Source organism: Mixophyes fleayi, chromosome 5 (assembly GCF_038048845.1).
Source record: "Mixophyes fleayi isolate aMixFle1 chromosome 5, aMixFle1.hap1, whole genome shotgun sequence".
NCBI classification, from domain to species: domain Eukaryota; kingdom Metazoa; phylum Chordata; class Amphibia; order Anura; family Limnodynastidae; genus Mixophyes; species Mixophyes fleayi.
The window spans coordinates 111,218,428-111,226,302 of NC_134406.1; the positions used below are offsets into that span (position 1 = coordinate 111,218,428).

General features: G+C 35.6%; 1 long non-coding RNA gene across 1 annotated transcript; it reads right to left on the reverse strand.

Annotated features, from left to right (window-relative positions):
* Positions 1-756: 756 nt before the first annotated feature.
* On the reverse strand, positions 757-7,762 carry LOC142158590 (uncharacterized). The gene is made up of 3 exons (XR_012692798.1): positions 6,927-7,762; positions 6,530-6,663; positions 757-3,168 (listed from the first exon to the last, which is right to left on the reverse strand). It is a non-coding gene; the product is annotated as an uncharacterized LOC142158590 (long non-coding RNA).
* Between the last annotated feature and the right edge of the window lie 113 nt (positions 7,763-7,875).

The window sequence follows — 7,875 nt, forward strand, 5'->3', positions numbered from 1 at the left end:
ACCCTTAGTTTAGTGTAGAGAAGGGGTGGAGGTGGGTGAAGTGGTCTGTTTTGACGATGAAAGTCCCCGATCCAATGCAACAGCTGCAGGTATTTATAAAAGGAAATAGCATGTATGTCCTGCAACTGTGCAAAACAGCAGAGGTCCCCAGGGCTAAACAGATGGGCAAAGTAGGAGAGTCCTGCGTGAACCCAGGCAGAGATATCAAAAACCAGGAGTAGCATAGACACCGTATAGAGGGGGATGTTATTAGTTGAAAGGGTGAGGTCTGTAGAAGACCCTATGGTTCTATCCCAAGTTTTCAGAGCATCCACCATAGACATGTGGGAGTCAGGAAAGTGAGGTCTCATGTGTTTGGGAAACCAAATCAAGTCTGCAATTGGTCAGACTCAACACTGCAATTAATGTTTTAACTACATTAAAAATGAGGATCAAAAAGGTACTTGTTGGACTTGTATGGGAAAGAGTTTATATGAAGGAGGGAGTAAGTGGGCTCAGGGAAACCCACAGACTCTTATCGCAGTATGTATTAAGCTGCTCATACAAAACCTTACAGTTAAATCAGGAGGCAGTCCCACCAAAGATTGAGCGCTTTCAAGGTTGTTGATAGATGATACCATCACGAGAGAAACTTTAGTCCAGATTCTTCAGTTGCCCAAGAAGCATTTGTGATGAAAGAAAAAAAAAAGTCTGATGACTCTGCTACATTGGAATGGAATCACCACTAACAGAGGTGTACAATGTATGGAAGCATGGTACATGTTTATTTCCTGTGAGGTCTGCATTTTGAGCCCCTTTAATGAGGCAAGTACAGGATTTTTACAGGGAGAGTTACAATTTTGTCTTTCACCAAAATATTTAAACTCTATGTATATACATATACAATAGTACACTGCCCTGTAAAATGTATCTGTGCAGTGAAGAAAATGGCAGTACAACATTAATTCATATAGTAACCAGAAATATTGTCCAGAGAAAAAAAAAGAAATATTGATAAAGATGCTTTTGCAATTTGTGATATTTTATACATTTAACACTATAAAGAATCTCGTGAAGCAAATATTGTCAAACCAGTTCCTTAAATAAATCATCATATTGGGTCTCTTATAATCAACTATTTTATTACTATAAGTCCTTGTGAATATGGATCAGTCAAACATATTACATTGGTAAAACATGTGTAAAACACATTTAGAATTGCAACAAATTACAACATAAATTAGAAAATGAGCACATTCAATTTAGTAACATCAAAATAAAAATATTTAGATTAACATGTATTAGTAAAGTATGAAAAAATAGAATTAAATACAATTTAAACAATTATGTTACTGCTAAAACTTTATAAATGGAAAGTTTAACAAACAGCATACATTCTTATGCGTGAGAATACCTCTGCAACCCATAATTTAACTTCATGTGCTATTGGACAATTATGGTTAAACAGCTTTCATGACTACAAATCTTATAACACTGTTATTAATAATGTCCATTATTAGTGAAACAAACACTGTACATGTGTAAGATTTAACATATACTATAACTATTTCCTGGTTAAAGTCAAACATGTATTTCCTATTTCATTTTTTTTAAAGGACAATTATGTGGATCAAAAAGGCACAGGTTGTAGAAATGGTCACCAAAAATTGCCATACTACAATTCAAACAACTTGTCATCTAGCAGCTATTATAAATATGTATATTGCACTAAAGTGTCAAACTGTAGACCTACACATATGAATTGAATTCAAGATATTCTAGACATACCAAATGAGTTCTCTGTGATATACGAGACATTTCCACTTAATGATATCTGAAGCTTTACAATTCATTATTCCATCTTCTTTATTCTCTTATCTGAATATTGTTTTCATACACAAACCTGACATTAGTTACATTTTAATGGACTGTGCTATAATGTGTTTTATAGGAAAACATTGGGAAGACAGGCAATGTGAATGAAGGCAAATTAATTGCACATACTTAAAAACGCTCTAATCTGTTCAGTGTCACTGCTAGAATCTCCAACATAAAAAATGGGTACATAGAAAGCCCAAACATATAACAAGCTACGTAGTGTCAGTAAACAAGTCTGTTTATTTTACTGATACTATTCCATTTCTTGATTTATACATAAACATAAGTCTCATTTTATCCCAATTTGGTGTTGAATGCTTTTATTTGCTTAAAGAATAATAATCCCATGTTGCAAAGCCATAGTATTTTTCTTCAGCAAATCTTTCATTGTGTTGTAATAAAATTATTATTAAGGTAATGAATACTTAATTTTAGTATCTAAGAACTGTTAAAACGCATTATGAAATGTAAAGTTTTTGGCTTAGTGTTATAAAACATTTTGGTTTCAGCTGTTTACATAAAAATGTAGTTTTATGCGCATTAAAAAAAGAACTGTTTAATGGATAGTATATGGCTTCTTTCAAACAAATATTTGGTCAAAAGAAAGCTGAAACCATTGAGAAAACCTGTATAAACAATACGCTATGGATGCAATATAGGTAGACGAAAAGAACAAAATAATATAACAGCTGCATAATGTAAAATGTGTTCTAATTTTCATTTAAAGATTTAATAGTTTATTAATAGGATATGAACCAATTTAAAGCTAAATGTTACTAGAGAGTAGAAGTTTCTTTCTTCATCAGAAAAACCTTTTAACTATATTTTCCAAAATGTACTGTATATTATTTTACCACAATTAAGTCTGAAATGTAACTTAACAAAAAAAAGTCAAACAATGAAATGGAATACACCATAACAGTATATTTAACCCCACATCCACTGGACCAAGAAGGAGGTTTGGGATAGATTTTATAGCTCTATCACTTAATCTAAAGATCAGCCTGTTTATACATAATACCTCAAGAAATATGATTATATTTTGATCAAACTTATTTGTAATGAATGAACAATGATAGAGTGTAATTTCTGACCAGTAAATCTCATGTAGCATTTCAAGTATATAGGAACAGTGTATTGATAATGTTTGTAGTCTTTCAGAAATGGTCTTGTATTTCCACTATGATTTTAAAATGTCCATTTCTTCCTTGTTAGATTCTTATGAGTAAATAGTGATCACCTCCCGTCCACCACCACGAACAAGCAGTACTCGGTTTAAACCTTCAGTCAAAACTTCTAAAAATTCCATATCTGGCAGACAATTGTTAAAGATTGTTTATGGATTTATTTTTTACACAAGTTTGAACAAATTTTAATTTTGAAACAACTGTATTTAGAAGACTTGATATTTATGTATTATTTTATTGTTTAATTCCTTATACAGAAACAAACAGTCATATCTAGTAAATTTGCTGGCCTAGTGAAGGAATCTGCATATGGACAAACAGAATTTAAAGCAGGGATGCCTCATTGACAGTATGTCTGTACTATGCTGCACTGTATAGTGATGATATGCAAGATATTTTATAGTGTAGATTGTGAATATTCATAACCAATCCCAAGAGAGTTGTGTTCAAAAGTTACCAACCATCTGGAGACGAACCTTAAAATCCATTACCAGCCCCATGTGAGCTCTATACCCATTGTCCTCTTACCAACCATCAAACGTATCATCAAGAGAAAAAAAAAAAGTTTAGTGTACATCAATAGCTGCTGCTTTCCTATAGTTCATGCATCTAGTTTTATTGATATATTCATTCCATAGATCTTAATGGGTAAACTGGTTATGGTTGTTTATCTTTCTGCAAACATTTTTACTTTCTGGTTCCCTTGAGTCAGATATTACTTCATGGTTGCTGTAAAACACTTTGAATACCACCACCTGTTCTTTACTTGAGTATCTCAACCTGTGGTACATGTACTGCAAGAAGTACCTCAGAGAGAAAGGCTAATTTAGTCTGTTAAATAACCTCTTCCTTTAGGTTATAGCTATGCAGGAGCAGTCATTGTGAACAATAGGCTGATCAGAAATAGCTAGAAATATTTAATTTAAAAGCAGATGTAAAAAAAAGGTTCTTTGCCTAAGCAGTACTGTATATATCAGGAGATTTTTGCTGAAACTATGTAATTCCACATCAGCTGGGCATCCAAAGGTCACCCAAGCAGTATGAATGAGCCTTGTATAGATCAGAGGCTTTTAGTTCAGGATAAACAAAAGCCCCAGGTTGTCTCTGTTGTATACAATGCTGCCCTGCCTGGTCACCATTTTTATTGGAGTTCATGATTTACATTTTATTGGGTGGGACAACAGCACAGTCAATGCTGTTCTCTTTTTTTAAATAAAATATTTTTTGAACAAGGGATGAGAGGAAGTGTGTATTTGGTTTATAAATATCAAGTCTTTCTACTGAGATTGGACAAGCAGAGCTAATAAAAATAGCACCTTGATATTAGCCAACCTTGGTTGGTTATCAATATAATGGGGAAACTAACAGTGTGGGGTCTCAGTATAGAGATTTTGCACCTATTAGAGAAAAAGAAAAAAATGGGGTTCTTCTAGACCAGGCCTGGCCAACCTGTGGCTCTCCAGGTGTTCTGAAACTACAAGTCCCAGCATGCCCCACGATCTATCAGCTGACTATCTACTATCAAAACTCACCTCTTCCTCAAAGCCTACCAACCATCTACTTAACCCCCATCTCCTCCCTTTGCTCGTCCTTACTTCTCTCCTCTTGCCTCAACTGGCTCCTCTTGTGCCTGGTCTGTTTACCCTCCCTTAGGATGTAAGCTCGTATGAGCAGGTCCCCCTCCCCTCCTGTCTCCATACCTGTTCTTCCGCTCCGTCTTTATTGCATATGACTAGCCAGAGTTTCTGAAGTATTGGTACTTTTTGTTCATTGTTCTGTATGGTTTCACCCTGTATAGTCTACTGTTAGTACTGTGTGCGGCGCTGCGGATACCTTGTGGCGCCTAACAAATAAATGTAATAATAATAATAATAATAATAATAATAATACTGGCATAGCATGCTGGGACTTGTAGCTTCACAACAACTGAAGAGCCAGGCCTGTTCTAGACCCTCCTGTGTTGCGGTGGTCTGGGCTATAACTAAATGGAACCCTGGAGCAGCAACTTTGTAACCAGCACACACAAATTCTATTTGGGAAAAAACATTTCCCCCCCCTCTGATTTAAAAGAAAAAGAAAAGAAAAAAAAAAAGAAAAGCTGGTCTTATGTCCCTGATCTGACATAGTCTAGTAAGGACCCAAGAATGCTGGACAGCCACAGTTTGCCTGTGATGTATACCTAGGTAACCTGCGGCTCTCCACTTTATTACCCCCGTCACTGCACAGTGATGTCTTTAAGAGCCAGTTACCACTTGTACAACAGAACCACACTATCAGTAGCTTTATCTACTGGGTATATACAGAATATGTATAATGCAATTACTAAAAATAAAACAAAATAAATATATTTAAAAAAAAAAATTATTATGCAAGTATAAGAATTTAGATCATCAAATAATAGTGTTGCAAAGCATATTAGATCTACAGGGTGATTCAAAAGTCACAGTACACCCTTTTATTTCAAAAACTCTACAGGAAATTGGGAAACCTGAATACTCCAGTAAGGTATGGGTGACGTGGTTATCTTTTACGGTATGTACCAAACATGGGTGCCATCTTGAAATCGGGCAATCGGCCCAATTCCTGTAGAGTTTTTGAAATAAAAGGGTGTACTGCGACTTTTGAATCACCCTGTATAATGCAGCACATTATATTAGAAGGTGCACCCAATATATATTAATTATTTACTTCATTAACAGTTATTTCTACATTTCCAACACATACACACACACATCAATAAGATGTACCTGGGCAGTCTATACTAGCTGTGTGCTTAATGATGGTCCATGTCCATAGTATCAAAAACGGCTGTATATGTATTTTCTTTTATACATTGTGATTTTTTTCTGCAACCAATCTAAAAATTGTGTTCACCAGGAACCATGTCACTCAGTTCTTGGACAACATGCAATGTGCATCTTTACATGGTGTGCTAACGGAGAGGTAAGCAAAATAAAAATGAAACAGCAAAAACTATGTAGACAGATGTGAGCCTAGGGAAGTGTTGGGTGTCAAGAGGAGCACATGCAAAAGGAGGAATGTTGGAGTGACATACCTCTCAACTGTCCGGATCTCAACGGGGCATTCCCGAATTTAGGCTCTGTCCTGCTGTCCAGCCTGGGGACATTTTGTCCCATGGGCAGTGGCAGGCTGGGATGTGGGCACCTGCTCCCCCAGTCTCATAGTGGGCTAACTTGGGCTGGGTCACTTGCATTTTTTTTCCTTTAAAATGTTCCTAATACTCTGCTGAGTTAAGTCCCCCCCCCCCCCAGGCTAAAATTTGACAGCCCTCCCCTGCCCATGGGTGGGAATGTTGGGGGAAAAGAAATAGCTAATGGGCTGCCCAGCGCTTTATAGTACTGGGAAGCCCTCTGGCTAAGCCCCCTGTCCGGCTGCCGAGGACTTGCATGTTGGGAGGTATGGAGAAAGGCTTGCAGAGCTGAGGTTATTTTGTGTGACCCCCAAACACCTTTCAAAAAGGATACAGTTTTCATCGCCATGTTTATTCTTGGGCGGTCCAGGCATATTCAGTAAAACCAGCTGAGCGTCCTGAGATCTGTTCACTACAACTTCATTCAGCTTCACTGCAGTGTGCATTCTTCTAACATTTGACTGGTTTCTAGGATCAAAATAATTATGAATTATGAGAATGAGCATCATGAACAAGAATACACATTTCAATAGAATTTGATATTTCTATTTGACCACACTTCAAGTCCATGCAGCATTACTGAATATTATTTGTTTTAATCAAACCACAAAATCACTAGCCTGTTCCACATACAGTAGGTTTAATCTTATACAAGTAAACAAAATCTATTACTGTACAACAGTACACTAAAACAGACCAAACAAAACAACAAAGAATGCATTTTAACTCACAGATTCTCCCATTCTCTGAATGCAGAAGACAGGGGAGAGAAAAGACAATCAAAAAGCAATTTAGTATCCGGTTCCAGCTTTAAACCAAAGCAACATGTTTTCATATTTATCCCATTTGTATGCTATGCTGCAAATATTTAGTGGCTATTACAGATTCTAGATAAATTGTAACTTTTAAAACAGCCTTAGAAGAATGATTGGCTTTCTTTGTGATACAAGTTGCACTACCACCTTTGAAAATTAAATAGGTTAGGGGGAAACTTGTAAAACTATTAAATTCTCGTTGGTCTGAGGTAAACTGTAATAATTATATTGATGTGCAACAATGTTGGATAAAATATGTTGTGAATAACTGCTTTAAAATATAAAAATATTCTGAACTCCTTTATATTGTCACAAACATGGTTATTAACACCCCCTGACTGTCCAGCAATCACGACTAAAATAGTCAGAAAGGGGCAATGATTACATAGGACTAAACATAATAGAACATATAAGGAGGAATTCAATTAGCCGCAGGCACAGGCAAACGGTGGATATTTCCTGACCGACCTAACATGTCTGATAATTATCCTATATTACTTAGACCATTAATAGGCATTACAGTGATTTTGTGGAAACGCTGCAAAATCATTATATAAACTATATGTTAGATTTTGTCTTCCTGAGAAAATAAAACATTAGCATTTACTACAATGAAAGTATAAGTTTTGATTTTCCTCCCTTTTATTGGTGGCTTTAGAAATCAATTGTGAAGTGGAAATTCACCTACCTATATGTTCAGATGACAAATATATTTCAAACAAAATCTCAAAAGATAAGAACAGGTGCAAGTGACAAATTAGTAACAACAATATATATATATTATATATTGTGAGCACATTCCCAAAGAGAACAGAAGCTATATAATACAATCTCTTATACTCTTAGTATACTCTTACTATAATAT